Source organism: Capra hircus, chromosome 15, assembly GCF_001704415.2.
Source record: "Capra hircus breed San Clemente chromosome 15, ASM170441v1, whole genome shotgun sequence".
NCBI lineage: Eukaryota > Metazoa > Chordata > Mammalia > Artiodactyla > Bovidae > Capra > Capra hircus.
The window spans coordinates 21223073-21244524 of record NC_030822.1 but is presented as its reverse complement, the minus strand read 5'-3'; positions in this window follow the sequence as shown (position 1 = coordinate 21244524).

Below are 21452 nucleotides of genomic sequence, written 5' to 3'. Positions count from 1 at the left end.
GAATCGCAGGCAGATTCTTTACCATCCATGACACCAAGGGCTCCCTAAAAGACATAGTGCCAATGGAAAAGACCAATGTCCACGAGTGAAAATCCAGTGAACACCTTCATTCAGATCACCCCCGGGATTATTTGAGTGAAGGGGGAGAAGTTAAAGGGCTGAGCTGAATGGCTTACTTTTCTGTCATCCTGGTGGAAGAAATAATTGCCTTTTGGCTCCCCAAACCACTCCATGGAAAACAAATCAAAACTCCCAAGAAATCTGAATCTAAAGCCCAACCTGATGCTTTAAAGAGTAAAAAAAGAGTTCATGAAAGTGTAGGCACAACACTTCCTACTCCCCCACAACCTGCCCCTACTTTTGATACACTGTTAGTCCTAGGATCCAGCAGTACAATCTCTGTCAAAGATGTATCACGCAAGTGACACGAACCAATAATGAGAGCCCGAGCACTGCAGGTCAGCAGACAGGCTGTTAAAGGTTGGTGAACTCTTGGTGAGAACGGGTCAGGAAGAATAGCAAAAAAAGCAAATAGAGTGCCAGCAACATTAACAGAAGTACAGTGAAGTAGAGAGTATGAGAGCTCTAGTCTCAGGGACACCCAGGTTTGAATCTCATTGCTACCACTTACTAGTGGTGAGAATTTGGGGTGAGTGACTTAACTTCTCAGAACCTCTGTTTCCTCATCTGTAAAGGAGATAACAACAGAATCTTTGAAAGAGATGTACAGAAGAAATTAAGTATCATAAGTAAAATGCTTATCAGTTTTAAATTTAGCTCAGTTAGGTATTATTATATGACTTATGATCATTAATACTGCTGCTGCTGCTAAATCACTTCAGTCGTGTCCGACTCTGTGTGACCCCATAGACGGCAGCCCACCAGGCTCCCCCGTCCCTGGGATTCTCCAGGCAAGAATACTGGAGTGGGTTGCCATTTCCTTCTCCAATGCATGAGAGTGAAAATTGAAAGTGAAGTCGCTCAGTCGTGTCCGACTCTTAGCGACCCCATGGACTGCAGCCCACCAGGCTCCTCCATCCATGGGATTCTCCAGGCAAGAGCACTGAAGTGGGCTGCCATTGCCTTCTCCACCATTAATACTGTCATGGGCTTTATTTGGATGCTGCTTGGCTACTGCTAAATGACACAGTTTAAGGGAGGTACAGTGTGATAAATGAGAGAATTCAAAGAGCTTTTGACCAGCTAGCTATATCATGAAATTATGTTGCCCAAGGTCTAAGAAAGTTATGCTGGAAAATCATCACATTAGACTTCAACTATTGAAAGGCCTCTCAAGTGGAAGAAGGGTTAGGCTTGTTTCTTGTAGGCTCAGAGTGACTAAAAGTCAGAAGCATGTATATTTCAGGTAGCTAAAGAAGTTTTCGCCTTAGGGTGATCTGTCTGGGAAGGTGGTAAATTTCCTGTCTGTGGAAGTGCTTAAATCTGGATGACTAGTTGTCATAGGTATTATGTTGGGGGGAAGGAGAGAGGGCTACATTTCAAGCACTGGACAAGTATCTGGCCGAGGAGATTGTCCACATCTCATTCAATCCTGAGATTCTCTTGTTCTAGGATAATGAAGAAGAAGATAAATAAGAAGAAGAAGACAGAGGCAAGAGGAGGAAGGCAGCCATCCTTGTTTTCTTCCTTTACTCCTTTGCTTCTGGGTGATGTGGGATTTAGCAAAGGCCACCACTAGCCCCTAAAACACTTTGGTACAAATTAGAAAAGTGGTGCAGTGGTGAAGAATCTGACTCCCAGTGCAGGGGACATGGGAGACATGAGTTCAGCCCCTGGCTGGGAAAGATGCCCTGGAGGAGGACACGGCAACCCACTCCAGTGTTCCTGCCTGGAGAACTCTATGGACAGTGGAGTCTGGTGGGCTACAGTCCATAGGGTTGCAAAGAATCAGATATGACTGAGGGACTGAGCAAAAAGGAAGGAACTGCTCTGGGCTGATGTACTCTTTAATTGCAGGGCTCAGCGAGACATCGGTGTCTTCCGTGAAATTGCAAGAAGGAGCCTCCGCCTCTGGGCAGGAGTGTGGTGAGAGGAGATGAATTCCAGCCCCCGCTTGCCTTCTCAGCTGGGCACTCCTGTGTAGTGGATAGCCTGTGCCACTGTGTGTGGCCATCTGAGCTCTAATCGTCTGGTCCCTTCACTCAAGACAAACTGGCAGGTGCCTTCAAGTCTTCTGCAGCCCCGAGGACCTGGGAATGCGCCGCCAGCAACATGATCATTATGCTCGAGGACACGTGGCCTAAAGTGAAAATTCTATGGAATGTGTTACAGAAGGCTAGATCAGGAATGATGGACATTTATGGGCTTTGGCTGCCAAAGTAAATATTCCTTTATTATAATATCCTAATATCTTCTCGTGTCCATGATTGAAGTAAGAGTGTAATTTCAGGGCTGATCTTCTACAGATTTTCTTTTTTCTGCCCCCTTGCACAGTCAGGATTGGACATGTAAACTGAGCTTAGTCAAATAGGTGTCATCTCTTTGGAGACTTGGGATTTGGGCTTTGTGACGTGCGAATGATACAGAGCCACTCACCTGCCTGGCTGTCCTCGACGCCAGAGGCTTCTGTGTCCCCTTGCTCTGCTTCCTGCCTTCTGCTTCTTGGGCTTCCTATTTTCAAGGCCGGTATCCCCCCATCCTGTAAGGCTCCTGCTAATCTTCCAGTGATCTCCTGGTTGCTTATTTGTCAATAGTAAATTTCCATAGCTTGCAACCAAGAACTCTAACTAAAATACCAACATACAAGTTGATAGTAGCAGGCATTGATTAACAATATGAAGGGCTTCCCAGGCGGCACTGGTGGTAAAGAACCTACCTGCCAGTGCATGAGACGTTAAGAGATGTGGGCTGGATCTCTGGGTTGAGAAGATCCCCTAGAGGAGGGCATGGCAGCCCACTCCAGTAACCTGGGGAATCCCATGGGCAGAGGAGCCTGTCAGGCTATAGTCCATAGGGTTGCAAAGAGTCAGACACAACTGAAGCAATTTAGCACACACACGTTAAAAATATGAAAGTCTTGCAAGTCAAAATCTCCACTGCTAAAGGTCAAACTCTTTCCATGTTGGGATTATGTATCACCTGCTAGTCCAAACTCCATTCCTAGAATAACAGTAGTTATCATGTTAATGTTACATTTACAGAGCATTAATTGAGTGTTAGGCTAAGGGTTTTATATACATCACCTCATTTAATTCTCACCACAACTCTTTTAAAATAAATACCAATATTATACTCATTTTTAAAAGATAAGGAAATTGTGGTTTAGAATAATTTACTCAATATCAATTTAAGAAGTGGCAGAATCAGTATTTAAACCCAAGTCTGGGTCACTTCAGGACCTGTGCTTATACTCACTCTAATATTCTGCCTCTTGTTCCCCATTATTTACTTATACATAGTGAATACTTGATCATTATTTCTTCAAATAATGAAATAGTCACAATAAATCAAATAATGAAAGTGAAAGTGTTATTAGTCCCTCAGTCATTTCCAACTCTTTGTGACTGTACTGTCCGTGGGATTATCCAGGCAAGAACACTGGAGTGAATTGCCATTTCCCTTCTCCAAGGGATCTTCCTGACCCAGGGATGGAACCCAGGTCTCCCACATTGCAGGCAGATTCTTTATTCAGATACTAGGAAGTTGAAAAAAGCAGGTATTTACAAGCGATGAACTAGCTCTAAGAAGTCTTAAATTCAGCTCACGTACGTAGCCGTGTCTCAGCATTTGCTCTTTACATGTTCCAGTCAGGAGACCATGCTCCCCCATTCCTGGCGCTTGGAAGCAGTTGGACTACCTCAGCTGGTCTTTCCTGCCTGTTAAATATCCCCTGGACTGAGCCCTCTCCAAGCTCCCAGCAAGTTCATTAGTTACCTGAAAATACCTACCTCATCTGTCATCAACACTCAAATGGCCTGCGGGATTTTTCATTTCCACTCCATTTTCCAAACCCTTTCTAGCGTTTACCTCCCACATCTGGAATCAATCCTGACCAGAAGCAAAAAGCTGAACGGTTGGGCTCCTCCTGGGGCAGCCTTTCTCCAGAGGAGTGACAAGAATATGTCGCAGATGAATTAGCCATTCTCTTCTAGAGGAAGCCGCTGTGGCAGAGGCAGTTTTCATGCATTTTAATTTGCTCATTTACCCCCTTCGTCTTTACTTGTTTAAGCAAAATATTTAGTTTAACATTTTCAGTCATTACAGCCTAAAACACGCTCGTGCTTGAATACTAGATTTATTTGAGTTGCAAATTGTGAGAATCCTTTAAAAATACCTCAGCTCATTATCCTTTTATCTGTCTCTGTAGAAAAGATGTTAGATAGAGTCTCAGAAAACACTGCTGACTTTCAAGCCTCCTACCGCCGCCCACACCCCTGTTTCTGTCTGTCTGATACCCACTCCAGAGAGAGAGAAAAGAGTGTATCAGTTTGCCAATTACAACGAAGTCAATTACAGGATTTTGATTTTATGCTCTTTTCTTTTTCTAAGCAGCCTGGAGGCCAACATCATAGACTTCTAGAACTGCTTTCAGGTGACAATTTTCAGATCCTTGCGAAGAGAAGCTACTTTATTTGAATTTTTCTTCCTTCCTTCGTTCCTTTCCTCCCCCACACCCCAACTTCTTTCTTTCTTGGTGGGGACTGAATAAGAAAAGGCCACCTCAGGATATTAAATTCTTTGGAAATATCTTCACGGATAAAAAAAAAAATTAAAACCCCCAAAACAAATGGTGATGAAAGCTGCTTTCTGACAGCCCCTAGGAGAATATGCGTATGCATATGGAAAAAGTCAATCTCTTGATTAGATAAACTGCATTATTTTAGTAATATGGCACATCCTGTCCTTATTTTAAATAACCAAAAGATTGTTTTTTAATAGTTCTAGAGGAAACAACAATTAGAAACATCCAAGATGTCCAATATATACCAAGATTCAGCCCTCGGCACCTGCAGGGAGATTATCTCTGCTGATGAAGTGAAATATGACTATGGATAATAGAAAGTTACAGAAAACGTGAGAAAAAAAATAATGAGAGGCAATCAGGAAGCTCGAAGTTTTCTATAAAAGAATTCATGATTTAAGAGAGTGAATCTGAATATTTTTGTCCTGTTTTCTTCAAAGTCGGGAACTGAGCTGGGAAGAGGTTTTGAAGCAGAGTTAGCTTTACGAAATTGGAAAGGGTCTTGGCCGGTGCCGGTCAAGGTGCTAAGAGCCTTCTGTGCCGTGATGGCCTCCATTGTGCAACCCCGCACGTGTGCTAGGCACGGTGGGGAATGCAAACCAACGCCCCCACTCTCCTTTTCTTACACCACCGGGCAATGCAATGGGGAAACCGCTGAGAAAGCAAATCCAACCTCCGGATTGAAGGAACAAAAACAATGTGAACAGTGAGCTCTTTGAAAAGAAAACTGCTTCCCTATGGTAGAAAATAAGGGGCCGGGGGCCCAGGCACGGAGCCCAGCAAGCAAGGAAGGTGGGCCCTGGGGAGTGTGATATTACACAGGAACATAATGGAGTAGACTTCATACTTGTCTAATTACTGGAGCTATTAGAATCTCTATAATTTAGATTCAGGCAAAAAAAAAAAAAAAAAGCTTATATAAATGCACACACGTGCTCCTGATTGGATTTTATGAATCCACTCCTCTAGATTCTGAAAGGACACCACCCTGCTGTGTACATGTGGCCACTAAACCTGCATGACCTCCTTCCTCTGGCCCTGCCCCAGCCTCCAGACGAGTGTACTCTGTTACTGTAATAAGCAGTTAGGTTAGATAAGGCGACAGGTGATGGGATCATCTGTGTTGAAGCCAAATTAGAATGCCTCGGTCAACGGATTTAATCTAAACCAAATGTTTTGGGATTCTGAAAGCTCCAGCAACAGAGAAAGTGTAAGTTTTATATTCGCCCAAGTTCAAACAGAGAGCAGACAGAGAGCTTCCAGAAGCTCAAAGAGTGGTAGCAAAAAAAAATGTTGTTTCTCCTGAGTTCAATCAAAGAAACAAGTAGAGTTGCTCTCTTTTTTCTTCAGCCGTACTCTCTTTTTTCTCAACCCAGAGGAGGGTTATCCTCTGAATGTCAAACTGAACTTGATCAAAGAAGTTCTTAGCACATAGTAGGTGCTCAAATTAATTAATTAATTAATTTAAGAAATTAGTACTTCTCGAATGGACAAAGGGAGTGGTGGTCAGTGTGGGAGTTTAGGGCCCAAGCTTTCAGCATCAGGCTTTACTTTGCCCCTTCTTCAGTGCCTCAGTTTCCAGATCTGCAAAATGGAGCTGATACTACTTGTGAGGACTGAACTGGTTAATGAATGTAAAGAACTAGCATAGTGCCTTATACAAAGTGGGTATTTTCACAGCTGGTACTCACTGCCTCTGGCATCTGCACGTCCACCTGTGGGTGACATGTCCCCTTCTGACAGCCTGGTGGTGATGGTGGAGGTCAGTGATGACAAGGTTTTCTTGAGCCACCGAGAGAAAGAAACAGAAACTCAGCAACATTTCTGCAGACATCTCAACATTGGTCAGACTTCACCTCTTCCGGAAGCCAGCACACCGAAATGTTTAGAGTCTTCTGTTGAATCCGATAACATTTGCCAGGTTGTAGTCAAGATACAGATAGGATAGGTGAGTTTCTCAAGGTCACACAGCTTGATGAGAACAGCATACGTAATTCCTTACTTACTAACTCCAGGTCCACTGTGCTCTTCCCAGAATTGTAAAAAAGGAGGCTTTCAAAGTAGCAAATTAGCTACTATTCTCTGGAAATGATACTTTTATAACGCTGCTCCTCAATCCTCTGAACAAATTGTTTTTGACAGTCATGTGCATTTGGATATTAACTTGTCCAGTCACTTTCTATCCGTTTATCCAATGTTCATTTCTTCATAGCATTTATCCCCAGTTGTTTCCTTACCTCTTAATTTGCTTTCTTTTTAAATCAGTTGTGTGCCTTCACTAGGCCAGTAAGGTCTCCGAGAACTAAGAGTGTCTCATTCGATATAGCCTCTAGAGCAGTGCTGGAATATCACAGAAATTTCATTATCATTACATCAATAACCAATTCAAATTTCCTCTGAGTATAGGGTATTCCTTGCTGCTCGAATACTGAGTAAACCAGAATCCTCTAAATATATGTTATCAATACACCCCTTTAAAATAATTTTTGCTAACTTTCAACTACATAATTTGACCCCTTCTCCCCTAATGAGGCGGAGAAGGCAATGGCACCCCACTCTAGTACTCTTGCCGGGAAAATCCCATGGACAGAGGAGCCTGGAAGGCTGCAGTCCATGGGGTTGCTAAGAGTTGGACACGACTGAGCGACTTCACTTTCACTTTTCACTTTCATGCATTGGAGAAGGAAATGGCAACCCACTCCAGTGTTCTTGCCTGGAGACTCCCAGGGATGGGGGAGCCTGGTGGGCTGCCGTCTATGGGGTCACACAGGGTCAGACATGACTGAAGTGACTTAGCAGCAGCAGCAACCCCTACTGAGGATCAGAAGTTACCTTCTCCCAACTTACTTGACTGTCATATAACCCTTCCCCCACTGGCCACAGGGCAAGTCTGAGATGTCTTAGTTTGCACCCATGAATGAAAGCAAGCCCATAATTTTGATGCCTTAAGTCCTGGAGTGTGATGGTCCTTTACTTCTAGCAATGGAGAAGTCCCCTCCTTCATTTCAGCATTAAAATTCTATAAAATAAAAATTATCTTGGGATTTCCCTGGTGGTCCAGTGGCTAAGATTCTGTGCTCCCAATGCAGGGGGCCCGAGTTCAATCCTTTGTCAGGGAACTAGATCCCACAAGCCCCAACTAAGGATCCCGTGTGACACACGAAGACCCAGTGCAGCAAATAAATAAATGACAAATATCTTATTTGAATTATTAGTCTGTGAGCTCTTTCTCCTACAAGAATACAACGGTGCTTACTTCTTTTATATCTGCATGAGATTGTATGCCTAATTTTGAAGATTACTCCTTTCTTCAGGTCAAAAAAGGAAAAACTGATTTTTCATGCTTTATCTCATCTGATGCAAAAAACAGCTTTTGGAGGGTAGAAGGAAATATTATTCTCATTTCACAGATGAGAAAATAGATATGTCCCATGGGTAGTAAGAAGCACAGTAAGGGTTGAAACTCAGCTCCTCATTTGATGCTTAACAAAGATTTAATGAGCACCTACTGTGTTGCAGACTCCATGCGGGGCTCTGGGAACACAGCAGAGAGCACTCAGGGCACTGTGCAGGCATCTTTAGTTTCAGATCCATTGTCTTCTTCTAATCGGCGAACTCCAGCCAAGGACAGTGAAATTAAATCAGAATCCAACTTATTTTCATATAAAGATTTTACTGTTTTAAGGAAGTTTCTAAACAAAACCTTAAATGGGGGTTAAATAACATTTTAACATTGTTTCTGACTGTACAGCACACATTGACTAAATTGAGTGAAGTAGAGTTGTAACATGACTTGGAATAAAATAATCCAAGCATCTAAACATTTGACAATGTCACTATTTTATGGAAGAGGAGAAAGCACAAATGGGGGTTCTCAGGACACCGTGTTTCACTTCAGCTTAGCAGCAGTGACTTCGGCCACTCATCTGCTCAGTTTCAGCTCCCAACTTCCAAGGCTGTCAGCGTTCCCTGTTATTCTCCCGACAGACAAAAGGGAAACAGCATGTATTCCCTTCTGTCTAAAAGAGTAGCAAGTAAAAATGGCTTTGTGATTGTAAGAAACATCGACTTAATTAGCTTTTTCCTTCCAGGTAATAAGTGCTTTCTCCAAGGAATGCCCAAAATGAACAACACTGTTTGAAGAAGTTTATCTTTCCTTATCTTTTCCCACTTAAGATCCGTAGATGCAAAAACCACAGTCAAAGATGTTAAAAAATCATTGCGGTTTATCACTTTTGAATACAGCAAGGTAACATTACCACAGTGAAAGTTAGAATCTGCCTCTGCTGATGTTTTGAAATGTTCCACTGAGAGGTATGGATCCTATGTCCCCCTGCAAACCTTAAAGGTGTCAGAAATATTTTCTATCAGTTCCTTGTTTGGAAGTTCACTAATGTTTTTCTGGTGGGTCTGTGAACACCATGAAACGGCATGAGAAAATTATTTTTTGTATGTCATTTTGTAAGTTTATGGCTTTTCCAAAAATGCTCAAAGGAGTACATGAACCAAAACAGTATGACTCCTTTACAACCATCTACTGAGGTTTTGAATGTTGTCAATACATCCATAAGTCATTTCACATAATTTTTGGATGTTTCTTCTAACTTGGCATTTGAGACCAAAATGTATAATCATCATAGACACACTTTAAGAATATGTGATGCCTAGTTTACACCATGAAATTTATTTCATTTGCTCAATTTTGAAGTGTTTCTTGCCTCTGAAAAGCAGGAAGGACTAACTGTAACTCGATTTAACTTGACTCTGAGGATCATAGCTCCTCAACAGCTGACTGAAATCCAATTCTATATAGCAGACCCTCTATTCTTGTACTGCTGTAATTTTGGTTTGTGGTTTAGCACAAGGGTGGAAGTTGGCTGAACCTTGTCTTCCCATCACATTGCTCTGGTAGTGGGGCTGCTGGGCATTGTCACTGAGCCCTGTCCTGAGTAAGTAAAAATAAGGTTCTCAGGCGATGGCACCCCACTCCAGTACTCTTGCCTGGAAAATCCCTTGGACAGAGGAGCCTAGTAGGCTCCAGACCGTGGGGTCGCGAAGAGTCAGACACGACTGAAGCGACTTAGCAACAGCAGCGGCAGCCCTCTAGGCAATTATCATCTACTTGGAGAGAAAAAACATGTGCTCAGTATATAGACATCTTTTCCCCCAACAGTCCATGCTATAGAATGGAAAATTTACTGAGTGTATACAGGTTTTCACTAGAATACAAAATCCCTGTGGCTAACACTGCCCATTAATTATGTCTTAATGTGAATTTATGGATAACTAATCAGTGTCTGCCCATGAAAAACACAGTTATTTTGAAGGATAAATTCTAGCACTAAATTTTTAAGTAAACTACTCAGATTTCTTTTGGATGTTCCTGAATTCGAAGTCTTCAGCAATCTAAATAATTGGACTTTCTATCACGGTTTTCTGTTTCCAAGTAGGTGGAAAAAGTTTTCTTTCCTGTAAGGGGGAGAGGGAGAAAGAAAGACAAGGGGGGGAATAAATATATTGTACACATACACACATATATACACTTATTTATATACAAATGCACATATATATGAAGTTCAACAGAAGTTGCTACTTTAAAAATATTTGTCAGAATAGGTGCATTAAAAGTTGATAAGGTTTGTAAAATTTATAGAGGCATTGCCTTCAAGGCCTGATGTGAGTTATGAAATCTAATTTTGTTTTCATAGCTCTGTGATAAAATTTTATCATTGTTATAAAAGGGGTCTTTACTAAGACTGACCGGAAATCTGAACTATCTGGCCAGGCAATAAAAACACATTCCTTAGCTGCAAAGTGTCAGACAAGCAAGGTTTAACTGAAATTGATCGATAAGTCTTCCTTTCACAGTTGAGTGCATTCACTTTACCTCATAGGATAATAGTTTTCTTTTTAATGGTTTTTCCATTAATATCAGACTTCAGTGTTAGTAAGAAACAAGAAAGACATAAAAGGGAGAGAGACATGCCATCAAGAGAGAGTGTTGCAATCTTTAATGGTAGAGCACCTGTGCTCAGATGAAGTGCTTGTGTGAGTGAGGGTTCAGACTTTCATTACTGATTGTTATGGGTGGAATTGTGCCTCCCCACCAAAAATCCACATGTCAAAGTCCTAAACCCCAGTATTTCAGGATGCGCTCTTATTTGGAAATAGGGTCGTTGCAAATGTAATTAAAGAAGATGAGGTCCCCTAATCCAATATGAGTGGGGACTTTTGGACACAGGACATGTGGACGGTGCCACATGAAGATGAGGCAGAGATTGGGACGATGATTCTAGAAGTCAAGGAACACCAGACTGTCTGCAAATCACCAGAGGCCAGAGCAGAGGCAGGGGACAAATCCTTTCCTCACACCTTTCAGAGGAGCCAGTCCTCCTGACACCTGGAAGTCAGAATTCTGACCCCAGAATTATGGGAAGAGAAATTTCTGTTGTTTAAGCCACTAGCCTATGGTACTAGCCCTAGCATCTAATACACAGATGACTACAGCCATTAGATCAGAGAAGTAAGATACCCTAGCGGGCTTATCATGTCCTGATAAGCCAGTGAGGCTCCTCTCCTATGAACAAGGCAGTGCCCTACACTCCCTCAGGTTGGGCGTCCAAATGTAGCTCATTATGCCTAACTCAGCTGTCATCAGGGAAATTTTCTAAGCAGGCAGTGACTAAACCATAAAACTATTCTTTAAAGGCATCCAGTGAAGTCACTGAACCCAATTTTAGAATTGCCAATAACCATATCTGAAATTTCTACAGGCTATGTGATTAGACAGATCTGGGTACAAATATCAGCTCTTCCCTTGACCAGCTGAGGGCTTTGGCAAGTTATTTCACCTTCTCAGGAGCTCAGCTTCCCCATTCTTAAAATGTAAAAGTAGAAGCAGGAAAAAACCACCTATTTCCAAGGGTGGTCATGAGTATGGAATGAAAGCAACAACAACAGTATGAAATCCAGCAGGGTGCCTGGCCATGTGCATACGCTCTGACAGTGTTAGTGACCTTCCCCATCCATGTTTATAGTTGATCTTATTTGATGCTTATACCAACAGGCTTGCCCAACAGTGCAGGAGGCAAGATTCTACTCAGGTCTTGACACCAAGATCTTTTCCTGGAAGGAACCACCTCTGCTCCTCGGCCTCCCTCTGTCACTCTGGTGAAATCTGGGTTTGAACTCTGTGGGTGCGGAGAATCTGGATGCAGGTCCTAGTAAACACCTGTATAAAGACTGCCAAGCAGAGAGACAGGCTCTCTGGTCAGCTGGAAGAGTGGCTGGCACAACACTTGTTGCCCAGTCTCATCTAGCGACTGAATCAGAATCAGACTTCTAAAGCTGAGTGGGACTTTAGAGATGGAAGAATCGACTCTCCTTATTTTATGGATGAGGAAGCAGCAGGTCCAACGGTTCCAGCTGGCATCAAGTTGAATGGTCTTATGAACAGCAGTTGGTGTTCCTTCCATTCTATGGTTTCCCCTCCTCACAGAGCCAGCCCAGAAATGAAAGAACCAGAATAGATCCAAAGACATGTAAAATACCCTCAGAATAAACCTTTGCCTGAAGAGAAATGTAGCTTTCGTGGAATTGAGGCCCTTCCTAGCTCTATGATGCTTAGACCAAGCCAAGGTGAAAGTGGACTTCAAAACGGAGCTGGACCGCCGTTCATTCAAAAAAGGGGCAGTCAGTCTGCTCTCTGGTGGGGGCTGAAGCTTGCTCATCTTAGCCCTGAGCACTTAACAGCTCCTGGTGGAGCTCACCTCAGCAGCGGCAGAGTAGGCCGAGGGGCCAGGGGGTGGCGACTCTTGTTTGCAAAATCTCCTGAATTGGCTGACTCCCATTTACATGCTGTTTCTGGCAACAGAGATCAATCTGGGTCACCTCTCTGCCACTGAGTAAGTATACTGAAAATTATTACCATTTCAGACAAATGTTTAACTATTCGCAGATTATCTGTGACACCACAGGCCAAAGTCACAACAGCCTAACCTGGGAGTGGGGTTACTTTACCTTGTGATTTATGGAATGAGAATTATGGGTGCTCTGTGGGACTAATTTAATATGAAACATTCAGATGTCTGTCTTATAATGCCATTCATCTTTCCTTAGCCTGCCTGCACCAGGGGGCATGTGGTTCAGAGAGCATGCTCTCCCTTCTCAGCCACAAATCATCACACTTGTGCAAGGGGGTGACATGTCTTCTCTCCCAAGCTGGGCTGCCTGCAGCCGAGTCAGGCAAGCAGTTAAGGGTCCGTCTGGGTGATGATGGGAGAAGAGTGTTTTCCATTCTAGCAGGCCTTAGGAGTGTTTTAAAAGTTACAGTGGGCAAAGAAGGGAACATAATCAACGTTGCTTTGGTTTCACTTGTTGAAAAAAGAAATATAATCAGCCTATACTGTCTCATTGCGTACAAGACTCATTTTATAAGAAAGCTATGTGCTATATTCTGTAGGTGGATGTGATGTGTGTCTTTTCTCAGATTGCTATAACAAAGTGGTGGTGGTTTAGTTGCTAAGTCACGCCCAACTCTTACAACCCTGTGGACTGAAGCCCACCGGGTTCCTCTGTCCATAGGATTTCCCAGGCAAGAATACTGGAGTGGGTTGCCATTTCCTTCTCCAGGGGATCTTCCCAACCCAGGGATTGAACCCAGGTCTCCTGCATTGCAGGCAATATTTTAACTGGCTGAGGCACCAGGGAAGCCCTATAACAAAGTTCCATAAGCTTATAAACAACAGAAATTTATTTCTCACAGGTCTGGACCCTGGAAGTCAGAGATCAGAGTGCCAGTGTGGTCACGTTATGGGGAAAGCTGTCTTCTGTGCTGACCTCTCATTATATCCTCACAAGGCAGATAGCAGAGCAAAGAAGTAAGCTCCTTCGTGACTCTCACAAAGGCACTAATTCCATGCAGAAGGGCCCCATCCTTATGATCTCACCTATTTTTAATTATCTCCCGAAGATCCCACCTCCTCATACCATCATATTGGAGCATAGGGTTTCAACATACAGATTTGGAGTGGGGGACACAAACATTTAGTCCATAACAATGCATGTGAGGAGAAGAAAGTTCTACAAGCAAATCAAACTCTGATTCAATGCTTCTACTAAAAAGCAGGAAGTTTTTTTAACTAACCAGTTATCTTAAACCTTACATTCATTCAACAAACATCCCTTAATGCCTACTATATTCAAAGAGGAAACAGATAGAACAGGCTCCATCTTAAAAACAGGACTCCATCTTGGGCCGGACTGTGGACTTTGAGCTATATGCCCAGTATCTATGGAAATGACATACCAACTGAAAAACCAGACCCCCTGGATGGAAGAGCCCAAGGGCTCATACCTAGACTCTCTGTTGCCCAAGAGAATACCCTAATTATCTGTGTAACCAAACAGAATCATAAATTCTATTATGCTTATTGGGTATGACCACAGGCCTATTGATAATTGTCCACTGTTAATTAACTACCTAGGCTTAAGGCATATGAATCATGGGTTAACTCTGGCTGTATCTTTCTTTTCCTTTGTTCAGACTAGTTTCAGGGAATTTGGGGAGGTGGGTTTGGGCCAAACATACACTTAGAGTATATAAGGTTTTCACAAAAACTGGTCGGGGTCCTTGGCTAGGAGGAGACTCTGCCTTGAGCCCGCCGGTGTCATAAACTGCACTCCACTATCTGCATTGTCCTTCTGAGTGAGTTTGTTTCCCGGAACGCATGGCTACAACAATATGATATGGAATATTCAGGCACTGGAAATATAGATGTGAACAAGCTGGCCTTTCATTCGAGGAGTTTACCAACCAGCGGAAGAAAGGCTATGTCAACAGTAGTAAGTGCTACAATTGAGGTAAGCAAAGGGGGAGCACATGGAAGGCAGTTCCCAACAGAACTGGGTGTAAGGAGGGGTCAGGGACTTTTCCCCAGAAAGCTGTCGGAGGAGAATATGTATAGGTAACACACGATCTGAGGGAACCAAGGGCACTTTTACGATGAGTGGAATACAAATCTCTGTGAACACAGGAGTGACAAAACAGACTGCACGGCGAGGGGAGCATAGTCTTCCCAAGGCGTGGGAGGAGTGTATTCTACATTTAGATGACAGTCCAGGGCCACTGGAAGTTTTTAGGCAAGATAGTAACATGATTTGATTTTCATTCCAGAAAGATCATTCTGGCTACTACTTGGATAAAGAATTAGAGAGGAGTGAGGCTGGGGTTACACCATGACTAGTTAGAAAAACCACCAGAATTGTCCATGGAGGCAATGGCAGAAGTGTAAGTAAACAACTTTGAAGCACTTAAAAGTCCCACAGATGCATCCCATTTTTCTCATAAAGGCAGCTGCAAGTTGCTGAAATGAAAATTGACTTTTGTTGCCATGTCCGGAGTGAGACAGAGGGCGGGGCTGCAGCCTGCTGCTCATGCTGTCTTGCGCACTGTGCTGATTCTTCCCCACTGCCGCTGAGAATGCCTTCCTAGGATGCCTCTTAAACACACAGCTTTAGTCCAATACATCACTGTGGCCCATATCAACTTTTTCATGGGAACTGGGCAATATCTAACAGGGAATGCCACTCCTTGGGTGTCCTGGAATGTAACAAGGATTGGCAACTCAAACACACTTGATGACAGTCAAGTTCAGTGAGTAGAACTCACAGTTCAGCATTGAGGAAGTTGCTAGCCAGGCTGACCTTGCAGAGTGGAGAGAGAAGGACGTGTGATAACAAAAATCGAAATCCACAATGGAATCCAGCCTATCAAAATGATTGCATTAAACAAGAGGCAAGGAAAAGTCTGATTTAAAAAAAAAGGTATTTGATTTTCTGAACTGATTTGAGAAAATTCCCTAGATGACAGAGTGTCTTAAGTTTTGCCAGGATGTCTCTGCAAAATCCACTTCCTCAGACAGACTTGCTTGTATTCAAAAGTATAACTTAAGAGTCTATCCTGATATTGTAAGCAAAGTCACAGATTCCATCTTCAAGGTCATGTTGCTTGTATAGCGAAGACCACCAGTGTTACACCATCGAAGTCAAATTTGAGGATGCACCCAAGGACAAGCTTCTTATTGACTGAAGAGGAATAGAGTCAGCCTAGCGGATACCATGCTAATTTCATCCCTCAGGGGTGAAGGGAGAAAAGAATCATAACAAGAGCAGAATTATGGGTTTTATACTGCAAATACCATGGAGCCCCAAATGCCAGCCAGGTCCACAGCTTCCTGAGGAAGGATCAGCCCACACCACCATTGCCTACACAGGCAAGCTGTGCTTTGTATCATGGGATCCCTGACATCCTAATCTAACGGAATGAGTAAAAGGCAGCTACTGGCTGGCCTCCAACCATTCAGTCTTCCATCAGGAGACACAAAGGAAGTAATTCAGAGGGTAGAGTGGCCCTAGAGCCAAAAGAAATACAAAAGGGAGGCAGGAAACAGAAGCCGGGAGGCAGCAGAAGCCCTGAGAGAAGACAAGTGAGCGTCTTAGGAAACTCACAGATCAAGAAGGACAGGTATCACTTAGCTTGTAGTAGGAGAACGGTTCTCATTCTGAAGATGTAGTTAAAATTCTTTGAATCCATTATTGGAAAAAAATATATATAGCTCTGTAGAATACACTATTTAGGACAACTTTAGCTATTGTAAAACATAAAATCCCAAGTAAATACATTCCATTGACTTAGTAAAATTTCATTGACTTAAAAAAAAGTACAGAGGAAAGCAGAAGTGAGGAAGAGGAAGGGTGAACTACGAGGTGCCCATTTGGACAGAGTCAGGCTGTGTCTCTGGAACAGAAACCACCATGAAGCCTGTGTACTGGGCTCTCCCATGCTTTCCCCTTTCTTTGTTAATCCTCCTAACAAACCTCCACCTCTGGAGGTAAATTGAGTGTGTCTCTAACGTGTAACCTGAGCAAGCTTAATTTAACATACAACGTCTAGTGCAGCTTTCATGTTATTAATAGTTCCCTTTAACCACTGCACTTAAAATAGAAAAACCCAGACCAGTTAGCATGACCTACAAGGCCCTCCACAGTCTGGGCTGGTGCCCACCCCTCCCACCTCAACTCATGCTTGTCACCCCAACATCGCAGCCTGTTCACTGTTTAAGTAGTCACCCACCTACTTCATTCACCTTTACATGCCCAGTACCCAGAACAGTATCTGGAGGTAGAAACATATGAATTAGGTCTTCGAAAAGCTTATTTGCTTTACAGCTTCTGTCTTCTAACGAAAGTATCTCCCAACCTATATGGATTTCATTTATGGGACAAGAGAACTACTCTCAAAATTAATTTTTCTGAGAGCCCTTGTTATTGAACTGAAATAATATCCCATGGAATTGTACACTGTTAGATGAGCCTGCCAGGGATATGGGTGGCTCAGGCTTCTGTATTAACTAAACCTGGAGGAAACAGACAAGAGAGGCTCAGCCTTCCCCATAGTAAGCAGCTCCTTCACTGGAGAAAGGGTTGTATGTGCTTAGCTGCTTAGTCATGCCGGACTCTTTGCAACCCTATGGACTGTAACCTACCAGGCTCCTGTGTCTATGGGATTTTCTAGGAAAGAATACTGGAGTGGATTGCCATTCCCTTCGCCAGGGGATCTTCCCCACCTGGGGATCGAACCCATGTCTCCTGCCATCTCCTGCATTGCAGGCAGATTCTTTATCTGCTGGGAGAAAGGGTTACTTTGGTAAATAAGACCCCTGTCCCTGTTCCACAGCTCTCTCAGTTTGTACATACAAAAATGCATAAGAAAACCCCAGGAAGCTGGATATTTCCCCACCTTCAAAATTATTCTGCTCTTCGATTCATGTACCATAGCCCTGACATTATTTCTGTGACCTTTAAAATAGCAGATGTTATCAGCACTGACGGCAGCTTATTTAACATGGGAGGCTTCAGCACCTCAAACTCCCTCGTGTTTCCTCCAGTGTCTACGTCCTGGTTACCATCTCTGGGTGGTTAGTTTCCAACTCCTTTCTTTCTCAAGGAAACAGTGAGGAGTAAACCTGACAGCATTTAGACTCCAACCCCCACACAGGCAGTAATTGCTTCTCTGCCTTCATAGCCCCTGAACACCAAGGTAAAAGGGGCCACATTGTTCTCAGAATTGGTGTTTAGTGCTTGAGCCATGCCCAGCTCACAAGCACAGAACCCTGACTGAGTTTCCACACGTGTGGTCAGCTACCATCCTCCATGACTGGGGCTTGCTACCTGCAGACTCCTTGCTCCACTTCAGGGGTACAGAAGAAAAATTTCCGCCACTGAGCCTGGGACTCTGTATTTTATCAAGCTCCCCAGGCGACACATGCTCAGGAAGCTCTGAGAGTCATATTACGGAAGCATCCCTCGCTGATCCACAAATTGCTACGGGGAGAGTTATTGTTAAAATGAAAGACAGGATTTAAAGGCCCTCAGAAGAGAAAAGGGGCTTCCCTGGTGGCTCAGACGGTAAACAATCTGCCTGCAATGCAGAAGACCCAGTTCTATCCCTGTGTCAGGAAGATCCCCTGGAGTAGGAAATGACAACCCACGCCAGTATTCTTGCCCAGATAATTCCATGGACAGAGGAGCCTGGCAGGCAACGATCCACGGATTGCAAAAAATTGAACACAACTGAGCGACTAAGACACACAGAGAAGAGAAAAAGTAAGGGAGATTGAGGAGAAGACCGAAAGGCAAGGAGAGAGAAGCACTGGAAAGAAGCAGGGAAAGAGTGGGAGCGATGAACACAGAGAATCAAATCTTATGCTTTGGGGGTGCTAATCCTAGCAGTTCTGTAAGGCTCCCACCTCTCCTCCATTCTTTCTGGCAGAGTCTGCAGGGTAATTAAGGAGAACTGCTGGTGGTGGCATCTAGACATTGACCCCTCAACTGTTCTAGCTAGGGTCTGCCCAGAGCTGACATTTTTGGACAATTTTGCTGGGGTTAAAACCCCAAGTTTAAAACTTCTAGGGCTGCTAGAGACAGTGTTCATTGCTGGGTCATGTCCAACTCTTTGTGACCCCATGGACTATAGCCCGCCAGGCTCCTCTGTCCATGGAATTCTCCACGCAAGAATACTGGAGTGGGTAGCCATTCCCTTCTCCAGGGGACCTTCCCAACCCAGGGCTCTAACCCAGGCATTCTGCATTGCAGGCAGATTCTTTACTGTCTGAGCCACCAGGGAAGTCTCGGACTGCTAAGTCAGGACCTGATCGATCCAGCGGTTGACTGAACCATCTATATACCCCTAAACCAGCACAAGAATGCAGCGGACAATGAATGATAGCACATCCAATTCAGAATCACCACTGTACTTGCCGTATAAATATAATTTCCTGTCTCCTTTCTTCCTCCCTCCCCCAACCCAGTTGCACCCTGGGCATAAGCACTTCTTCTCTCCTCATATATTTCTATTTGCACACATGGCACAGGGTGACAGCCTATTGATAGTGTTTCATATTACAGACTCACAGACCTAGGAAATACTGTAGCTGGCAGCAGGCAACCACTGAATGTCCGTCATTACTTTACTCTCATCAGCACTCACCTGAGTGGTCTTTGTTGATTCTGCTTTGCGTTTGCTTTTGGCCAAGCAGCCCCAAACCAGGCCTTTTACTTAGAATTCTCGCTTATTGCTTTTTGAGAACAAAACTGCTGCTCTTTCTTTCTGCTAAACCCCACTTGAGGAAGCGTTGAGATCTGCTCAGAGGCAGGAGGGAACTAGAGCCACTGATTTAATAAAAACAACTGAGGATCACCACTGGGTCCAAATTCCATTTAACTGAGGACATTTACATCTGATTTGTGAAGATCTAGAATAACATGGACTTAAGTGGTTTGATCACTTCCTTCTAAATGATGTCAGAAAAAAACATACTGTTTGGGTGAATTTTAAGTCTCAATAACATTCAGCAGCACACGGGGCTACTAATAAAGGCTAGCTTACAAATGCTGCTGCCACTGGCCACAATTTCTAAGTGATTCTCTTGCAAAAGAGAGCAGAGGTATTTTTACCTTTTTGTTGTGGTTTGCTTGTTTGCTTTGTTTTCTTGATCCATACAAAAAAAATATTCAGTAATTATGAACAATCAAGAACAAAATGGAAATTCAGGGTTATCACGCCACCAAACTACATCTGGATTTTGAATCACTTCTAACATGTCCTGTTTTATAAACCTGCCATAAGTACACAGATATAACACTTATTTATAAGTGGTGCCATAATTTCAAAATGTTTGTCAAGCATTCAGACCCATTGTTTTCAGTTAGTTTACTTAAAAATATGCAGCTTCATCCCAACACTTAATCAGGTAACAAAGGCTAGAGGTGGGACAGAAACATCCAGAAAATTCTTTGTCCCAAGGACAATCACAAACGCGGGTACATGGTTGATTAACATCTGGATCAACTTAAGGGTGTTTGCAAACCAGCAGGAAATAAATTTTGGGAGAACACCACAGACTTGAGGATGGTTGCTTTAGTATTTAATAATAAATGATTTCCAGCTATAGAAAAATATTGAAATGTGACTTATATATATGAGGCTGATTCAAATTTGATAAGCATGTCCCCAAAGGAAATTACTGGGTTTATTAAAATCCTCGGAGGGTTGAATTGAATTAAAATAGTCTTATCCTATAGTTCTTGCTGAAGGTAGAGTAACTGCCCTCCAGTCCACATGGTTGGTGATCATAGAAGGGCAAAAGAGCAAACTGTTGTGTATGCAACTTGAAATTTTGCCTCAGTGTGCTCTGCTTTTAGTGGTGTCAGTCCACATGATCCAGGCGATCATAGAAGAAGGTCAATAATAAAGAGCAGCGCAGTTCTTAGTCTGAAGTTAAAAATGGCTACGAACTGCCAAGATACTCTGCGTAAGCCATCGTCAACAAAGTACATGTCACTGCCTTGCTGGTAATATGTGATGTGTTGATGACTGTTATATTACATCTAAAATCACATTTACGAGTAATAGAGAAGTTCAGTTAAGAGTTTTGCCTTACGTCTCCTGGTACACTGATACAGTGTTGTGTGATATTACCAATTTTCGCTTCAGACATGTTCACACACAACAGTGAAGACTTCACAAGAATCTGCGCATTTGATCCATGGTGAAATCACAGCATTTTCATAGCAAATCAACTTTTCCTTGGCAGCAAAATGATAGGTACTTTTTCACCTAGAGAAATGCCCTTCTTTTCAAGGAATCTGGAAAAAAATAAAACTAGTTCTATGTCTCTGGGGATTGTAATCCAGTTTTTATAAGAAGAGGCCCAGCAGGTAAGAATCCTACTGGCCCACTTTGTGACCAGGAGCATGTTCCTTAACCCTTCTCGTTCAACAAAAGGAAAAGCGAAATAGGGGCACATGCGATCTTTCTTTCATATGTATCACAAAGGTGTCCTGGAATGCCTTCACATCTCTAACACTGCACAACACATAGAGAAGAGGTCTGCAAAAGGGCAAATTGTTGTGTATGCAACTTGAAATTTTGCCTCAATGTGCTCTGCTTTTAGTAGTGTCAGAGGCAGCAGGAATTTATTCATGCGACCTGACTGATTTGCAGACTGGGAGTAAATGCTAGGCCTTTTGCAGCGATTACCAAGAGCCCCCTTCAGTAGAAATGATCTACTGCCTTCCTGCACCACATTACAGTGGTGGATTGAGGAGTGAGCCCAGATGAGCCATTCTGTACACTTCTAGCCAGGCTGCGATTTATACTCAGATGGAGATGCCAAAGGCTTTCAGAGGA